Consider the following 21,011-nt stretch of genomic DNA (forward strand, 5'->3'; position numbering starts at 1 on the left):
TAAAAACCTTTCCCTATGCGATTTCTTGATTTAAATATGTTTTTATGTATTTTTATAACAAAAGTTTCGCACATTTTGTGACTTCTTTCGACAAATGTGGGTATTAGTACCAGTAGTGTCATTTCAGATTTTGTTTGGGGGGGAGGGGGAAAGACCCCCTGATATAAATAAAATTTCGCATTTTTCACTGACTTGCCACAATTCTATTGATAAAATCTATATAAATCTCAAAGTGAAGGGGGAAAATGCCCCTCCCTGCCCCCCTAAATGACGCCCCTGATTAGTACGAACAGCATAAGCGGAGAGCAGAAAATCCATAATTTACAAAATGATGAACTTAAATTTTTGAGTTTAGCGTCCCACGATTATGCCCTTTAGGCTAAGGGAGACGACCATTAAGGCAAGTAAATGATGATTGAAGAATTGGTGGAATGAGAAAGTGGGAGAAAGCAGGAGTACTCCGAGAAAACCCACAGATTCAATGTTGTCCACCACAAACGTACTTTGCCGGGGATCGAACCAGAAACCTCCTGCACCAGAGGTAAGCGTTCTAGCACTGAACCCCCCATCCTCTCTCTCTCTCCATAATTTACAGTTACAGAATATATTCAGAGGAAAAATGTTCAAAAAATCAAGGATTTCTTTTTAATTAAAAATGTTTCGTCACTAAACAACGAGAAATTTCCAAGCGAACTTGTCTGAATGCGTACATTGTTCAACGATTGTTTGAATGTCAACGAAGAAATGTAAGTGCTAAGTAACTTTTAAAATTATGTGTTTATGAAAGAGGAAAAAGATGAAACGAAATGAGTATTATTCATGTAAACTGAAGTAGATTGTTTCCCCCATTATTAAGTTTCTACCTTTTGGTAGGTCCTGGGACTAATGAGGTTACATTTTTTCTTATTATTTTAAGTTTGTGTCCTGGAAATGTTTCTTCCACGTTTCTCGATCTTCAGCTTCCTCTTTTACTCCCAACATTTTCTTCTATTTTTCAAATCATCGATAACTTGTGTTCTTCTTCTTCCTATTCTTCGCTTCTCTTCCACCCTTCCTTCTATAACGGTATAAAGCAGACAACTACTTCGTAAGATGCGTCCAATCAATTATCGTTCCTACGAAGGATGCTGGCTAAAATTGTCCTCTTCTCTCCTATCCGTTTTAGAACATTTATGTTTATTAACCTCTCTGTCAATTTTATCTTCTTCATCTTCCTCCAATACCACCATTTCGAAGTTCTCTAAATACTTCTTCTCTAACTTTCGTAATGTCCAAGTCTCTGAACCATACAGCCCAATACTCCATATAGCTTGACTAGCTTCTTCTTAGTCCAGAGTGCCGCGGTGATTCAGTGATTTTGTCCACTGGGAGTCGAACCCGAGACTACGTTTACTAATGATGCATGAGCTAGCCACTAGACCAACGGAAAATTGCTCGTAATGCTGTTAAAGTAGAAGTATAAGATTTAAATCCTCTGTGTAACTGATCAATCACTTTCTAAACATTTAAACCTTTAACAATCATAATTAGGGCGCAGATTTCTATCACCTAAAATTTTGAAAATGTAGAGAGTTTGGGGGAGAGTTTGGATCCAGTAGACCTTCCGGTGGGTGCGCCCCTGATGACCATAAGTAAGTTTATATACACTTAAGGCTTAAATATGGCCTAAAACTAAATATGATTCAGATTTGTATTTATTTCACCAATAAAAAACGTATTTTCACGTTCGCAAGGATCGGAAGTGTGTTTGCATTTAATTAAATGATGTAAAAGTATGCCAGGATAAAAATATATGACATATCATAAAAATCCGAGCCTTGGTAATGGCACTTATCTCTTAGGAGAGTGTTGACCTGATTTCCCATTATTTTTGTGAGGTAATACACACGGTAATTTGCAACGGTATTAAGCATATTAAAGAACGTAAAGAGCACGAAAATTACTGAAAGCCAATCAATGTTCTCCCTAAAGGTCGCCAAGACATGTTCCGGAACGTGTGTAGGCGAAAACTGGGCACTTTTTCCTCTTGTAGCTGGACTGTTCAGGCCGATTTGATTGAAGCAAAATTCGATTCTGAATAACTGCAGTTTTCACTAAACAAGCCCGGGTCGAAGTATTGTATGGATTTCCCCGTCCACATTTCGCCACACACATTCCGAAAATTCGAAGAGGAATAACTGTACAGATATTCTGAATAAAATTTCTCTTCCATCAAATCAGCCTGGACAGTCCAACTAGAATAAAAAAAACTGCGCAAGTTTTCTGCCACACACGTTCCGGAAATCCAGAGAGAAATAGATGTACAGAAGTTTTTGTCTGCATTTCCGGAACATCTGTGACAAACTGCAAAGAGGAAAAACCGCGCAGTTTTTGCCCACATACATTCAAGAAAGCCAAAGAAGACTAATTGCGTGTGGGGTCACAGGCCTGTATCCACGAGGGGCCACGGTAGAGACCTGCACGGGCCGGGCCCGACCCGAGGCTCCAAGCCCGGCCAGGCCTGCGGGCAGACTCTGTTATTTCTTTGGACCAGGCCGGGCTTGGGCGCGCCGACTCTTATTTCTTTGGGCCGGGCCGGGCTTGGGCTGGCCGACACTGATTTCTCTTTAAGTCGGGCCGGGCTGAGGCCGATCAATTGCAATTCTTTAACAATTATTGACTTTCGTTAAACGATAATTGGAATAAAGCCAAACGTTGAAGAAGTGTGTCCGTGAAAAATGTTACAAAGAATGCAATACCGGTAGCTATTTATAGTTTATTTTGCTTAGCGGCTCCACTTTCACTATAGAGGATTGCAGGCATTATGCGGTAAATTGAGCTCTAACCTTGACCTTCATTGAACCCAAAATATGACAAGAAGGGGTGGGAATGTTTTTCCTGTCGCTAAACAATATTGCCATCTTCACTTTATGCTAAAAATTAATTAAGTTAAATTTTTGTTACAGGGAATGAACTTTTTGTTACATGGCAGGCAAAGTTGTAGCAGGCAATGGTACCATTCGGAAGGCAAGCGTCTGGTTGTGAACCAAAGTTTAGAAAATGTTTCTGAGGGTTAGGTCAAATTTAGTACTAAATTTTGAGAAAGATTCGGGCTGGAGCTAATTTTTTTTGAAAAATTTATCGGGTCCGGGCCGGGCTTGGGCCAAGAATGTTGAAAAACTTATTGGGCCGGGCCGGGCTCGGGCCGAAAATCTCCAAAGCTTTTCGGGCCCGGGCTGTGCCGGGCCTAGGTACGTTCGGCTGGATTGGGCTCGGGCCGAAAAATTCGGCCCGTGCAGGTCTCTAGGCCACGGAGGCCGGGCTCCCCTAAATTTTTACTCTTCCCCTAAAAGTTTCACGGTAGGCTTGCAGATGAACTATAATGTGGTTGGATCGAGCCCTCTAACTTCTACCTACCCCGCTACATTTTTGGGTTGGCTACGTTCCTATTTGGGCAAGATTTCGTTTTCAACCGAATTCAGAAATCCTAAAAGCAAAAACTACAATTATTCTTCTCCGGATTTCCGGAAAGTATGTGCGACCTTAAAAGATACGGTAGGTACCAAAAACATATCATTAAGAACTTAATGTTTTTAGTTTTATTTTTCCTCTATACCTAGGTATATTAATTTTCATTTTATGCATTAACATGCAATATTTACTTCTAGCTTACATTTGTTTTGAAATGAAGCTGTGGAACGTGACGATTTGCTGGTTTAATTTCAACAATATTTTCTTTCTAAAGACACCATTCGAAAAAGAGTGAGAGAAATAAAACAAAAATAGATCTGTAAATAAAATAGGTTTTCTTTACGGAATATTTGCGTAACCGATAATGAATACTTTTTTTTCTGTTGTTATACAGAAATACTTAGAAGAAGACGACGACGACTTAGAACTGAATTACATATTCTGAAGAAGGATTCAAAAAGGTGTCAGACAGCTGTTCCAAGCAACGGACTTTGTAATTACTCATTTCTTCACGGGCGATGCCTACGTAAGAAAAGAATTTGCAATTCAAATCACTTCGCTGGTTAGAAACAAAAAAACCTAGGGTGGGAAAAAATAGCAGAGAAGCAGTAATGAAATTTCGGACAAGCGAAGAAAACTTCCTTCTTTTCTTGAAAAACTTGGTTTTAGCAAAGAATCTAAGAATATCATGGACTTGGAAGATCTTTTCGTGTATACTGGGTATTACTAAAGTGATAGACCCTATTACTATTTATTATTTAGATAGGCTTTTTATATCTGAATTTTATACCTCAGATAAGAGTAAAATCTGGCTAAAGCAAACACTTATTAAGGTGGATCACTAGTAGGAACGGGCACGAGCGATTTCGAGCGAGTTTTCTTTGAAACTCGACTCGACTCGAAACAGACATCTTTGAACTCGACTCGAGAACTCGGCTCAAAAAATTTCCTCCAACTTGACTCAAAACTCGAGCCGAATTTGGTTCGAGTTCCGAGTCGAGTCGAGCCAAAACAAGCCGAATCGTGTGTGTAGTTCAAGTACTCTCTTCAAGTATTTTACATACACAATACAATTATTATCAATGACTACTACTACTACTACTACTACGACTACTACTAGCACTACAACTACAACTTATTATTATTATTATTATTATTATTATTATTATTATTATTATTATTATTATTATTATTATTATTATTATTATTATTATTATTATTATTATTATTATTATTATTATAAGGGCCGCCGTGGCTGAGTGGTAGTGTTCACTTCTGGTACATGGGGTCCCGGGTTCCATCTCTGCTCCCGCCAAGTGAACCTTGTGATAGATGAACACCGTGTGGTTGGGTTTCCTCGGGGCTCTCCCGTTTCCTCCCACTTTCTTCATTTCATCATTTCATTCATTTCTCATCATCCTCGTCTCCTTTAACCTAGCCAGCATAATCGTGGGACGTAAAACTCAAAGATTTATTATTATTGCAGCGTTTTTGCTTCGCAATCGGAAGGTCCCAAGTTCGAATCCAGAGTTCAGTATCCTGACTGAAGTTTTCCAGGGTTTTCCTCAGTTACACCAGGTCAATGTTGGAATAGTACCTTAAAATACAGACCCTGGCCGCCATCCTTCCACTTCCTTTCCCAATGTTATTATTGTTGATTTGTTGAGTGCTGCAGTGTAAAATGGTCTCTGAGATTGTATCTGGTAGCTTAGTAATAAATAAATAAATATATCTCTCATTCACTTAATTCTGCAAAGGATGGGTGATAGTGGGCATGAAGTCATACGTTTCCAGGTACATATACACTTTCTAGGAGACCACCACGTCTACGATCCTTTTTCGATACGAGACAGCCACAAACTTTGTCTCCTAGACTATTGTCATGGTCTTTATATGAGTAACTTAAGACTTACAATCTATGCTACATTCGCGAAGTGTTCTCTCGAGATTCGTGTAAAATTGATTCAAATGCAAAGTTCTTCGCGGCTCAATGCATATTGCGCTAATTTTAACGGCCCATATGTAATTTGCATATGTATGGGCCTTCATATATCCAGAATTCAATCCTACACTACTATAACGCTGGGGAACAAAGTTAATGTTTTTATACTAGTTTCTTTAGATGGAACTGGACATGAATGTGGGTATATGCAAAACAAATTGGATCAAGAATTGGATCAAAGAATTGTTATGAATGAATATTAGTCTAGTAGTACTTTACTGAGTAAATAGGCAGAACGATATGGAGGAGAGATTTGAATCGGATAAGCACAACAGTGACTTGCGATTGAAGAAGACAAAATTATGTATGTAACACTGTTGTCAGAAATAAGATAAACTATGAATAATGATAATACATTGTAGATATTCATTATTATTATTATTATTATTATTATTATTATTATTATTATTATTATTATTATTATTATTATTATTATTATTATTATTATTATTATTATTATTATTATTATTAATTTCAGCACGCAAAGTATCACACATGTAAATATTTCGTGAAAGCAGAAAAATGAACTTGTTTTTCCGATTGCCTTTGTAAATAGCTGTGGGATTCTTCCTGTTATTTGAGAAGTGTCTGCAAATTTTGACTACCATAGCTTTGCTCAAATAAATGACAAACTGCCGCAGAAAAGTAATATTGTTCTTTTCCTTTTTTTATTGTCTACTATAAAAAGGGAAAGAGCTTAAAACTATTCAGTAAAGAAGTCTGAACCTCTGTAGGGACCTCTGATTACAGATTCCGTTTGGTAGTAACTTGTTTACTTGCAGAGTTGCAGGGCTTTTGAACAATAAACCACACGTGTTCAGTTGCAGTCCAGTTTAAATCTGTAAGAACGTTCGCCTCCAATGAATAAGATAAAAGAGAATTTCGGGCCATACAAAATATGAAGAAGCGAAGTCAGCACTTTATTTACCATGATATGAGAGGATTGAGCATTTCACTCATCTCTCATCATCACCGTCTCCTTTAGCCTAACCGGCAAAACCGTGGGACATAAACCTTAAAGATTTCATTTCGTTTTTACTATGATACGAGAGGTTTAGCGAACATCATGATAATTGTCACTTCTTATCAAATTAAGTTATTAGGTGGACTGGATTGATATTACACCACAAGGGACACTTGTTCGGTATTTGACATTGTATTGAATTGCATAGGAATGATGAACTTTCTTTTCATACTAACTCGAAAGTTAGAAAATGTGGCATACCATTATGTATCCACGAGCTGCTAATATTATATAACAACAACATTGTTATCCGGAATAGGTTTTTTGCCTTGGTATCCTTTCACTATTAATAATGAAAATATTGGTGTTCTCGGCCAGCTTAAGAACTAGTAAATAATAATAATAATAATAATAATAATAATAATAATAATAATAATAATAATAATAATAATAATAATAATAATAATAATAAGTAGAAACTAGATGACAATTATTCTTCTCGCAAGAAATTCTAAATATGAGGATTTAAAAAAAAAAATAGGAAAATTACACAGAAAAAATACACAGCCAAAGACACTATAGGAATATTACGAAAGAGCATTATGAAGATAATTTAAAGTTAAGTATGATTTCTTTTGTCACTAGAATACTTTATAATAGTTGATACTAACAGTTGATAAAAACAGACTAATAAAGCAATATGTTAATACTGAAAAATTAGTAATTTCTCCAGATAGCCTATGATAAGATATTCAGAAAAGTGATCAATTTTGAATTATCCCTTTTATTAATCATCCATAATGGGAGCCATTTCAACACAGCTATACACAGTCACAAATATAAAGACAAGGAAATTTAATGTTGATAATTGGTTGGAGGCTGTAATTCGAGATATGTCATAAAATATTGGAAAATATGGTAAATTTTACGTATTAATTAATTAATTACGAGTATTCATAACGTGAAATCTGCTTCAACATGGCTATAGTATAAAGGTATATACCACGAGATAAATTGATACCGACATCAATTTGATTAAAGAGGGGTTACATGAGACATATCCTGTATAGGCCTATATCCATCTTTGAATTCCCCGGCAACCCTGTTATTTTTCTGTACTGTAGGTAGCAGTTATCTGAATCACCGCGGTGCTCGGCCCGGATTTAGGGTTGTCAACGGCTCGAGTGGCTCGCCTCACAGCTCATCTACTATCGAGCCGAACCGAGAAGTGAGCCGAGTCAACACCTCACCCAACCGAGCCGGCAAAAGCTGATGGCTCACCTGACCGAGCCGGCTCAGGCCATCGGCTCCATTGAACCGAACCGATGGCTCATCCCAACAGAGCCGACTCTAGCTGTTCGCTCAGTTGAACCGAGCCGAGCCGGTTGACATCACTACCTGGTTGGGCTTCTGCTTAGGTTCAGAAATTCGACTGTGCAGGTCTCATCCTTGATGTTAAGAACTACAGTACATACTTATATTGGTGCTCACGACATTTGAGGCTCTCTCTTTATGAAAATCTATTGTGGTCTCGTTATCGAGACGAGATGAGATGCAAGCAGCGTCCTCTCTCGTGAGCAACACTAAAAGTATTCCATATTACGGCTTACATTTCTCATGGCTTTCCCTTTCCAGTTTAATCAGGCCATGATTTCAAAACGAGCTAAAACTAGCTAAACGATCGAGCTATGTATCAAACTCGACTCGACTCGAAACTCGATCTGAAAAACAGTAACTCGGCTCGGAACTCGACTCGAGAAAACTACCTTTGACTCGGCTCGAAACTCGACTCCAATTTGAGTCGAGTTTCAGCTCCACTTGTGCCCATCCCTAATCACTAGGTGTTCTCGGTGCTATGCTAAACACTGCTTGCATAGTGCGGATTTGCCAGATAGGGTCGAGTGTTTACTTATGCCAGATAATAATGGAATTTTGCTTGGATGTTTACTGTATAAATTAGTTTTTGACCCTTATCGCAGTTCACAGGTAAGTTACGCTTCTCGAACTGCAACGCTAGAATACAGGAATTTTCTTATTGTGACTACCACAGTAAACGTAGAAATTTGGCAACAACACATTATGGCGTTCTGCGCAAGTTTCTTCTCAAAATCTATTTCCTTAAATGTAAACTAATATTCAAATAAAATGTGAAACATAACACGAAAAATGATCAAACAATATATTAATTTAGTAATAAGATCGTTACTTTAAAGTACTTCATACATACAAATAAACATTTCATAAAACTAAGCATTTTTAGTAAGATCTAACAGCAAGTGCCATCTTCTGTGCTCATTGTAAAACGAACCTAATATTTTCTTTTATTTGTTATCTTTTTCAATATCAGAAGAGACAACCGAATGAATCAGTGTCTTATGTTGTAGCTGAAACATAACTCTATCTTATAGTACAATATTTACAATATGTAACGTTTCATTGCGCAGTAAATAAGGAAATGAGCTAAAATATGTATTGACTTCCAGGTGGCGATCCACCTTAATACTAACCTGTGTTACAGTTTCGATAATATATCTGTAATGTCTGTGTGCGGGCGCATTCACGGGGGATCCATTGAATTCAGACTTCCCAAAATTTCTTAACTCGAAATACATTTGTACACTTTCTTAAGAGTCTTCATCCCGGCGAAATTAAAATACCGCTAATTTTACAGTAATTATGTGATATCTGCAAATAGATAAACGATAATTGAAATTTGGAACAAGAGCGACCTAGACAATATTATTTTACATGAGAAACCGTTATCACGATTCACTTATCTGCTTTCGACTTCGAGCCATTTTTAAAATCGGCATTTATTTTCGCGTTTCTAAACAGCTGAAAACGGAAAGCCACTAGGTGACTTGTGATAACGGTACCTCACGCAAAATAATATTGTCTAGGGCATTCTTGTTCCATATTTCAATTATCTTTGATCTATTTGAAGATATCACATAATTACTGTAAAATTAGCGGATATTTTAATTTCGCCGGAATGAAGACTCTTAATAATTCTATATTTGTTTAGGCCGTGGTGGCTCAGTGATAGAGCGCTTACTCCTGGTGCGTGGGGTCCTTGGTTCCATTCCTGACTAAGTAACTTCGTAGTGGACATGGTATCTGTGGGTTTTCTTAGGGTTCTTTCGTTTCCTCCTATTTTCTCATCCACCAATTCTTCCATCATCATTCACTTGCCTTAATCATTGTCTCCCGTGACTTAAAGGACTTATTCGTGGGACGTTAAGCTGAAATATATCATTTTCTTTAGGTCGATGCAAGGAATATAGATCCAACACATAAATAATGTTCAAGGTTCCATTAGATGCTGAGCATGGAAGCAGGTTCTAGAAAAGGATTTAATTTCAACATTAAAATTAGGAAAATAAATTAAAGTAAAGGGAATTTTAAGGTAAAGAAGAAGCTAAACTTAATGCATATAAAATTCTAAAGGGTACACTCTGTCTACCCTGTCTCCCCTCATGCTTCGCGACTGCAGTTGTAACTTCACAAGGAAGCCAAATTCCATATGCATCATTTATATTTTTATTGTTTCGTTGTTTCCATGTGCACATCTTCCTCCCAAAGATTGTAACATGTATCCAGTTGAACCCTGTTTACTAAATTTTTAGCGTTCTTAACTCATGATATCTACACAGTACTCTTCCGCCATACGTAAGTTATATTCCTTAAATTTATGCGTAACTTGAATTTTATGTAAACTTAAGTCGAATTTGTAAAGTGCTTAAGAGAAATTTCGTAACAAACCGTGATCGTTATTATTTTGAATTTAACGTCCCATGATTGTGAACCGAGGGTAAGGAAAATATGGTAATGAATGAAGACAGTGGAAAAAAATGGAAAACCCTGCACATGGTTTGTATACGACAAAAGCCACTAGGGACTACCTGGAATCGAACCGGGGTCCTATATACCAGATTTGAGCGCTCTACGACTGAGCTACTGCATCTCATATTATTATTACATATATGTATATACTAATATATATATATATATATATATAATCATATGTAAAACATAACAAACTGCAGTATTTACTCACACATGAACAATAAAGTATGAAAATATTCAGACTATACATAAAAGTTCTTTTATACGAATATTTTTGCAGAAAAATTCATATTATGTATGTCGATGTATAGGCTACTGCAATAAAATGTCAACCCCCGCAAACATATTCATCCGCATTAGTAGTTGTTATTTTGATATATAACTGTGAATTGACGTAAATCGAAGATTACTGTATTTTTATTTTTCTCAATTTTGTGATGCCGCGTAAACTCGGCAACCAATGGAAACAAAAAAAAAATCTAGAATTTCAAATCGGCGCGGATGTTTAATCTATAGACAGATATTACAACACCTGCGTCTGTTTTACATAGGCACTACGGTTATGAAATATATACATCTCCCGAAATTTCGAATGATATTTGCTTTTTTTTTTTTTTTTTTTTGCTATTTCAAGACTTTTTCTTTCCCTTCTATCGTCGTTCGAAACTAAAAGGAAAAAAGAATAATAAAAAGAACAAAAAAAAAACATATGAAGTTTTCTAATAAAATGGAACACATATGTGACCTTGTCGAATTCTCGAATGCAAAATGGCGAAAAAAAAAAACTTTGAAATATAATTCTGGAAGGAAGATAACTATATTCATGAATCTTATGCTTTCCTTTCCTAAGGACAGAGAAGTACTATGCCATTTGGCGAAATGACGAAATATATCTCAGGAATATTGCCATAGAAGCCTTCATCTTCTTTTTATATAAATCTTGTACTCCATATTTCCATAGATTGCTCTGGAATATTGAAACATGGAGAAAATTCTTTGAGTACTAAAAAAGAATCTATATGCATATATAACGTATTTGCTTGTGCGTTTGGTAAGGAACCTGTAAAAGAAGATAGGAAAGCAGGTTCCACGTAAGAAGACATGTATCCTTTTATATTGAGGAGATAAGGATAAATAAAATAATAAAAATAGTTAGAAAGGCAGTAAAAAAGGATATATATATATGCTATGAATTGCATAGTTACTGTTAGTGGATATTCCATGTCAACTCTGTTAAATTAATCATCGTTGGAATATTTTGAAAATAGTCTGTCCATAGGTATTTAAAATATATACAGGATGTTCCAGGAATTAATCGACAAACTTATCATACATGTTCAGAATCTTCACAAGAAAAAGGAAGTTTATCTGGGATTTTGGTCGAAAACGCCTAATTACAAAGATGGGATTATTTTGAGATAATTTGTGGAAGTGATCGTAGAGTGGCTACACAGAATAAAACAGCCGACAAACTTTGCATACATGTTCAGGATCTTCATAGGAAAAAAAAAACTTTATCTGGTATTGTGGTCGGAGACGTCTAATTATAGAGATGGGGTCATTCTAAGGTAATTGCTGGAATGAATTCTAGTTGACTACACTGAATAAAACAATTGACAGACTTCGCATAGGCCTACGTGTTCAGGACCTATGAAAAGTTTATCGCCTATCGGGAACATTTAATTACGGAGATGGAGCCAATTTAAAGTAACGACCTATTCCAATAATTACCTTCTATTAATTTCATAATTGCCTTCCAACAATTTCACTAATTCCACTAATTACCTTCCATGAATTCCAGTAAAATTACCTTCCACCAGTTCCACTAAAGTTGCTTTCCACCAGTTCTACTAAAATTACCTTCTACCAATTTCACTAATTGCGACCAAAGTCGCAGGTAAATGTTTTTCTTGTATTGTGGTCTTGAATCTATCGGTTCATCTCGGGAACATATTGAATATATATATATATAGTTTCATAGAAATGTTCTATCTTTACTGGTACAGTCCAAGACTCAAATCCATCAGTAAGGATGGAGATTAATATCTTTTTCTTAGTATGAGTTTCAGAACTGACCACCAGTGTTTCATAATTGAGATTTGCGAGTCATGGGAAATATTGTGGTTCATTCCAATGTTCATGAAACCACGCCTCAATAGTTCTATTAGCGTGAACTGACACACTGTCATAGTGAAAAATTGCGTCATTGTATGAAAACACCTGGGCAACAGAATACTTGTAGTCAGTACATAATGTCCACATGATCATTGGTGATATGCCATATGAGTGTAATCAGAGAACCCACGGGATACATGGAATGCGCAAGACATCGCAAAGCCGTCACTATGTTTCACGATATTGAGGAGACAGTTTGAAGCATAAGCTTTTTTTTTCTTTTTGGTGGAGGTGTTTGCCATATAAACACGGCTATTATTGAAAGTTATGTAAAAGAATTGTGGGTTTCGATTCAAGAACCAGAAACGATTTTCTTAGTAAATTGGCTTGGGTATGGAGTCCGAAACTAATTTTGATCAGAAAATTTTATGGTGATTCAGCGCCAAGAATTGTATTCTCGGGAAAAATGAGTTTGGGTTCCGGAACTGAAACTCAGTAGGACCCATCCACTCCTATCACTCTGTTACCGTTAATAACCTTGGTGTCTCCCGTCTTTGGCTCTTACTGTTTCTTTATGTCTAGTTCTATCGCAAAGATATGACTTTCTGACAGTTGGAGTTAGTCCTTTAAATGAATAATGACATTGTTATTGTGATAATATTCGAATTTGTATATGTTAATTTTATTCTTTCATTTGAAAGGAGTTTGGTCTACCGAAAACTCCTTTAGGTTACATACAGCGTAAGCATAAAACAGTGCCCAATTTTAAAAGGGTATAATACCCAGTGGTGCTATTCAGCCGGTTCGCGATAACTAGTTGTTAAAATATTTCGAGTTCACAGAACAGTTTGTTATGTCCACACATAAACACACACACACAAGACATAACCAAGAACCGGTTGTTAAAAATTAGAATAGCACCACTGATAATACCAAAAGTACTATTCTGCTCCTACTTTCGTAGTAGGTACTCAAACTAAAAAACTTTTTTAGTGCTGTTGATTGGAATTACAAACACGTGATATTCGCACCATCTATTACGTGGAACCATCGATACGATAATTCAGCTACAGCCAAATCTTGCGAAGCGAACAGATGTAATAGAGCTTATAGCTGCAGTAATGCGTTCCTGAAGATCATTCAGGGTTCTGGGTAGTGTAGATGCATAGATCTGGTTTATGATATCTTTTTGTGCTCACCTTATATTTTTCGTGTGTTTCTCCGGGCACACCGATGATGGATCACCATACTTGATAGATGATCACAAATTTTAGCCAGGATATGGACAGTGACAAGTTAGAAATGGAGTTTATTGACGGAGGTGATCTATCCAGTTAATCTCAAGATATCGACAATCAAAAATTGGTTCCCCATGTATTCCTATAGGAGTGATTATGGATATTATTCTTGACTGATATACCACCTTTAGTGCTATTGAGACTAATTGGTTAGTATAATACTCAGGATGCAAAAATTCTCATGTCCGTAGGATACAACGCTAAAATGAAGCTAAACAACTTAATACTGACAAATCTACGGATTTACTTTTTTCATTATCAAATATTCATTCATCTTAAATTATTCTTAATTTAACTTGAAGCAAACTGTTATATTTAATCCTGGGTTAGGTAAAATTAACCTTGTTAAGAGGTCTAATCACTGCGAAATTAAAATACCGTTAATTTTACAGTAATTATGTGATATCTTCAAATAGATAAAGATAATCGAAATGTGGAACAAGAGCACGTTCCGTTTGCAGCCATTTATAAACGCGAAAATAAATTCCGATTTTTGGCTGCAAATGACTGGAAAGCGAAAACAGATAAATGAAAGTTAATAACGGTATCTCGTGTAAAATAATATTGTCTAGCGAGATCTTGTTCCAGTTTTCGATTATATTTTATCTATTTGAAGACATCATATAATTATTGTAAAATTAGCTGTATTTTAATTTCGCCGCGATGGGCCTTTTAAGGAGTTTGGTAGTGTACGTAGTGACTTCTACTTATTATATATGAAGTTGGTTTGAGATCTACACGCCATGATTGTGCCCTTTAGTCTAAACGATACGATGCGAAAAAACTGACCATAAAACAATACATAATACATTTCCTGAATGGGACCCAAACCCACGACAGACAGATCTTGTTAATGTTAGCCAATACTTCAGGCAGCACTCAACCATGCAAGCTGACTCCCAACAAATTGTTCAAATCTTTTGATGGTTTGAATTTCGTCAACGCATTACTGCCGTACTTCAATAATGTAAATGAGAAAACCTAGGAATAATAAATCATGTACTGGGATGTTTGGCTGCGTATATGACTGCTCGAAGGAGAAAACAGACCCATTTGCGGTGTTTACCTATGGAAACAAATCCAATATCGTACCATGTGATTCCTTTGAATGATCCTTAAGAAGGGAGAAGTAAAAAAAAAAGTCTATATTTGAAATCTTGCAGAAGTAATACTTACAGAACCGTAAAATTCGATTGGATTCTCGTCTTGGTCTCAGAAAGAACGAACCAGAGTAATACGCCATTCAAAAGCTTGGATGTAACTTTCTTTCACTTTCTTCTTATACTAAACTTTCCAGACAAACTACTTTACACCACCAGGAAGGAAAGAACAGAAATTCCTTCGGCTGGGCAATAATATAATTTCCACTCGACTGGGCATGATGAAATGGACGGAGGAATATTTCCAATTTCCGTCTATACTATGAATTTTTGATACTGTATTTTGCATACTTTTATGAACAAGATTTCTATTGTGATATTGGTTACGTCACATTTGAGTTTTTAATATACAATATTAACTATTGCTATATTCAATATTCTTACACAAGTCGTAATGGGTTCAATTCCCGGTTAGGGAGCTCAGTGCACTACAATTTTGAAGATTCCATCTTCATCAATAGGTCAAAGTCTCGTATAGCCTTGGGCTACAAATGGACGTTAAACTTAACATACAAGCAAAACGAAAGAAACATAACTACAAATTCTTTTTAAGAGGCTTCATCACTGCGAAATTAAAATACCGCTAATTTTACAGTAATTATGTGATATCTTCAAATAGATAAAAGATAATTGAAAAGTGGAACAGGAGCTCGCTAGACAATATTATTTTACATGAGATACCGTTATCACGACTCACTTATCTACTTTCGATTTCCAGCCATTTATAAAATCGGCATTTATTTTCGCGTTTCTAAATAACTGCAAACGGAAAGCTACTAAGTAACTCGTGATAACTGTACCTCATGCAAAATAACTTCGTCTAGGGAGGTCTTGATCCACTTTTCGATTATGTTTTATCTATTTGAAGATATCACATAATTACTGTAAATTTAGCGGTATTTTAATTTCGCAGTGATTGGGACTCTTAAGCTTTATGAAAATATTTATAAAGGTTATATAAAAATATTCTATTATAAAACACAATACGTTTTATAATTACTTGTACAATGTTGTGCTTGTCAAAGTTAATGAAAACATGAGTGGCAAGGATAACATAACTTCTATCCTTCTAGAGTCCTATCCGCTAACTCTGTTATTCACAATACGCACGGTAATATAACATGTTTCTTACCAACAATACTTTCAGTTTTTATTTTGACTGTTCTGTCTTTCTTTTAAATGATCATAGAGCACGCTGATTTGCTTTTTTTTTAGTTTAACTTCCCACGAATATGCGCCGAAGCTAAGGGACAAAGTAATGATGAGATAAATGATAATGGTGGAATGACAAACGTGGGAGGAAGGGAGAAAACCCTGATAAAATCGAAGAATACGGTGTTTGTCCACTACAAAAGCCCCACTTGGCGAGAACTGGGATCGAAGCAAAGATCCCTCGCTTCAGAAATGAACGTTGTTACTGAACAACTGTGGCCCCTTTCGAACTTATTTTTCTATTTAGCTACGACGGATGTACTCAAATTCGAAATATAGTCCAGTCATTATCGGTTCAAAAATGAAGGTTTAGAAAAAACATTCATACAAGCAAGGGACTTTGTATAAACATTGTATATATATCTTTAGGACTCAAAATATATAAAGTCCCCGAAAATAAAAGTTGTGCTCAAGCCGCCATCTTGGAAAATGGCGGAACACCCAATATTTATGAAGGAAGTCGCAGCTTTAGGTTTAAAATAATATAGCAAGCACCGTAATTGGTCTATTGGTACAAATTATACATCGTTAGAATCAGAATAAAATAAGCTTTCACACGACGTATAGCAATCATCCGTAGTATTTATTGAAGGGAAGTAATGGCGGGAAATATTTAAGATTTAGTGCCGAAAATTCCCTTTTTTCGTATATTTTCAGCTGTAACATGGCAACACTGCATGGAATTCATACACAAAATTATTGTGCAAGTACACTAATATTTATAATAAATATATTCAGAAAGTTACACATCATTCCGATGAACCCAAAGGGAATAATAATTTGTAGTTCTTATAATTGCGTTTGTCTGAACTGCGTAAAGAACTTTATAATAACGTTTCGCAGATTTTTTTTTCACCATTCCACCTGCAGCTATAAATGAGTTACTCATCTCTCGAATCACAATAAAATGGGCATTGAATTGTTGAGCCGTTGTTGTTCATCATTGGAGGTATAACTCTGACATAAATAACTATAAAGAAAAAGGCCTATACGCGTAAATAAATTGAAATGAAATCTTTCAGTCTAACGTCCTATAATTATGCCGTTTAAGTTAAGTGAAACGGATGATTTAAATGAAGAGAATGATAACGAAAGAATCGGTCGGACGAGAATGAGGAAGGAAATGCGACTTCTCCGAGAAAACCCACTAATACAATGTTGTCTGCCACGAACTTACTTTGTCCGGCGATCGAACCAAGGACCTCACCCTCTAGTTGTGAGTACTCTACCACTGAGCCACCTTTTTTTTCCTTAAAGCATTATAATGAGAAACATAAATCAGGTGATAAAGGTTACATAATAATATTACAATATGTCTTTCGTGACCAACAAAAAAGCATGCTTGAGAACACGTTACCTACTCAGGTAAAAAAAAAATGAAATGAAATGAAATCTTTGAGTTTTACGTCCCACGGTTATGCCGGTTAGGCTAAAGGAGACGGTGATTATGAGAGGAGTGAAATGGTGGAATGAAGAAAGTGGGAGGAAACGGGAGAACCCCGAGAAAACTCACGAGCACGGTGTTTGTCCACCAGAGAGTTCACTTGGCGGAGGCTGGGATCTAACCCAGCACCAGGGGTGAACGCTCTACCACTGGGCCACCGCGCCCCCTAAAAATAATACTAAAAGATAAACTCATTTGCCTTTCATTATAACATTAGCGAGATGACAGGTTTTCCTCATCCATACAAGGCAAATGCCGGAGTGATACCTGACTTATAGATCCCAGGCCGCTTCCTTCCTTCCCCTATCCTTTCTTCCTTCCTTTTGTCCGGATTGTGTGCTCGCCGAGAGACGTCATCTCTCAAATCGTGAAGGGCTAAATGGCCTTAGATTCCGAAAGTCCAGAAATCTAAACCCTAAACCCTATAATTAATGAGTTGTAATAAGTGAATCCTATCATTAACTCTGAAACTTTAATTTCAATATCTTTTAGTTAATATTTTCAGAGTTGTAAATATTTTTAAGGTAGAATCCAAACCATCGTGATGAGTTCAAATTTTAGGGTTCTACCAGAGAAACCTCGTGCGCGAAAAACGCATGCACTGGCCATTTTCTTTTCATTTAACTAGCACCAACCAAGAAATATGTCTCCATGGACTTCCACTTAATCTCGTTCGTACGGATCTAATACCACGGGGAGGAACACTGAAATTTCGAGGACAGTTAAAAATCCGACCATGCTCTTCCGATGGACTCAGATCTCCAATAGAACGAACCTCATGATACGAAGCCGAACTCCCGAGACGACTCAGCTTTTGCTGTAGGCAATAGACCAGCAGAGAAGTCGAAAAGTACTTGTAGCAAGTATGTTGATTACTATAATAATTATTTGATCAGAAAAATTTTAAGAATGGACGAAAAACATATTTTATAAAGCACTGGAAATTTTTGTGGCACATTCTTTTCGTTACCCAGACTCAGCACGCTTTTAGTTTGCTCTTTCTACTGTAAGATTAAAAATGAAGGATCACTAGCCAATCAAGTTCTTGAATAGCGACAAAATACGAATACTTTTGTTTATCGTTGTTTCGAAGTAAGGACAAACAAAGATTAGTACTTCCAGGCTGGTTCATAAGTCTTAGTACAGTGGATTATTTTGGAAACAAACATGATTAAAGCAAATCTTACTCGCGGAGAGCGGACTTGGGTAAAGAAGCTATCGATTGATGCATGCTGGTGAATGGAGGCCATCTTGGATCAGTTTTTTTTTTTTCAAATGGGAAGGCAGACATGTGACACATCAATTAACACTGTTTTTTGCAGGGGAATGCAGTCCTGCAAGCAGAAATGCGTTGTCGTGTTCCGTTCCAAAGTTATGACGCCCCAAAGTCCCATCTACAGGATTTGTTTCACATGTTGCCCGCACATTGCAACACCCAACCGTAGTCCCCTAATCCAGTCTTCCTGAATCTGTAACAACACAGCCGGGGTGATGCTATCACAGGCGTCCTGAATATGTCCCTGTAGGTATGCAACATCTCGAGTCTTATCCTGATGCATCAAATATTTTAAGTGTCCCCATAAAAAATCCAAGGGAGTGAGGTCCGGCGACCGGACTGGTCACTCCACATTGCCTAGGCGACCGATCCAATGTCCAGGAAAATGCAGATCCAAGCATTCCCGTATATGCAGCGCATAGAGCGGTGGGGCACCATCTTGCTGAAAATATCACGGCAAGGTGGCATCAGGGCGGAGAAGCTACGGAAACACCAACTCCTGTAACTTGTCCAGATATCGAACACCATTTAGGGTACCAGGAATGAATAAGGGTCCTATGAGCGACGTGTTCCATATGCCACACTACACCAAGATATGAGCAGATGTAACCCTCTTGCAGGGATTGATCGCATGTGGGTTTGCATCTGACCAATATCGTATGTTCTGACGATTTATTTCCCCATCCAAATGAAAGTTTGCCTCGTCTGTGTAGAGAACGCTGGCTGGAAAAAGCGGATCTCGGTCATATTGTGACAAAGCGCAATTGGCAAATTCCATGCACCGGTCTGAATCATCCTCTGAAAGGTTGTGGACAAGCTGCAGCTTGAAGGGATGCCACTTGTTCGTATGGAGAATCCTCATCACGGAATCACCTGGTACGCCTGTTATCGCTGAGAGTTGTCTTGTGCAGCGCTTCGGACTTTTCACACTCGCAGCAAGCACCATTGTGGATGTCTCCTTATTTGTTGCGATTCGTTTGGACATGACCGTGGTCTGTCGGCAACATTACAAGTTACACTGAATTTCCTAATGAGGTAGCTAACGGTGTTGTGGCTTATTGCAGGTCTTTCGGGATGGCCCGCATTGAAGTCTTGGGCAATCACACGACTGCTTCTTTCCCCAGACATTAGGATGATTTCAATTCTTTCCTGCTTCGTCATTGCCATCTTGCTCTACCTGCAACGAAAAGAAAACCTCTCAAATTTGGGGATTCACATCTTTGTTGCAGCGTAAGTGCCATGTCGCTCTCCCTGCAAGGAAACAGAAAATCGTCAAATTTGGGGCGTCATAGCTTTGGAACGGGACATGATAACGCATTTCTGTTTGCGGGACTGAATTTCCCTGCAAAATGCAGTGTTAATAACCTGCACCCAAGATGGCGGCCACGCATGCATCAATCGGTAGCTCCTTTACCCAAGTTCGCCCTCCGCTCGTCAGATTTGCTTTAATCATGTTTGTTTCCAAAATAATCCACTGTACTAAGACTTATGGACCACCCTGTATATTGAACACAGCAACTGTAGACGTCTTGCTGGCAATCAGGGGTGAATGCAAGGGCTGATTATAAGTTTGTCACCCCTAAAGATTCAAACTACCCCCGGAAGATTTTGTTATACATTCTTCTTATATTCCATTGGTTTAGAGACTATTGTGGTGCTTCTTGCAGAATCTAAGAAAATAATAATAATATGCTCGAAGCCTTGGAGAAAAAGTTACGAAGAAAATATTTAAGTTTTAAGTTCCACTCTTATGCCAGCTAGGCTAAAGAAAACGGTGATTATTTGAGAAATGAATGAGATGGTAGAATGAAAAAAAGTGAGAGAAGACGGGAGAACCTCGAGAAAACCCACGCACGCGGTATTTATCCGCCAAAAATTTTCACTTAGTTCGAGCTGAGATCGAACCAAGGTCTCCATACACAAGAGGTGAACTCTATACCACTGAGCCACTGCGGCAATTAAAAGTTACGAAGAATATACGTATAATAAGAATAAAAGTTAGAAAGACGAGACCAATGGTATCTGGACCATAGCAGTCGTTATTAGGAATACAAATAGGGAGGGGGAGAGGAGAAAGTACAGAATAAGTTATTCATTTTCGGGAACTGCGTAGTATTATTAATGAAAACATAGCGAGCAGACTTGAAATGAAAGCAAGGATAAAAATGGCGAAGGGAGCACTATAAATAAATAAAATAAAAAATCGATGTTTTAGACTTTTGAATAAAACGTAAAGAAAAAAAG

At 37.1% G+C, this 21,011-nt stretch overlaps 1 protein-coding gene across 4 annotated transcripts in view; it reads left to right on the plus strand.

Annotated features, from left to right (window-relative positions):
* KaiR1D (Kainate-type ionotropic glutamate receptor subunit 1D) overlaps positions 1-21,011 on the plus strand; it is a 700,763-nt gene that overhangs the window by 82,371 nt on the left and 597,381 nt on the right. The gene's annotated exons all lie outside the window — the stretch shown is intronic.

The sequence above is a fragment of the Thermobia domestica genome, chromosome 1, assembly GCF_964235325.1.
Source record: "Thermobia domestica chromosome 1, izTheDome1.hap1.1, whole genome shotgun sequence".
Classification (NCBI taxonomy): Eukaryota; Metazoa; Arthropoda; class Insecta; order Zygentoma; family Lepismatidae; genus Thermobia; species Thermobia domestica.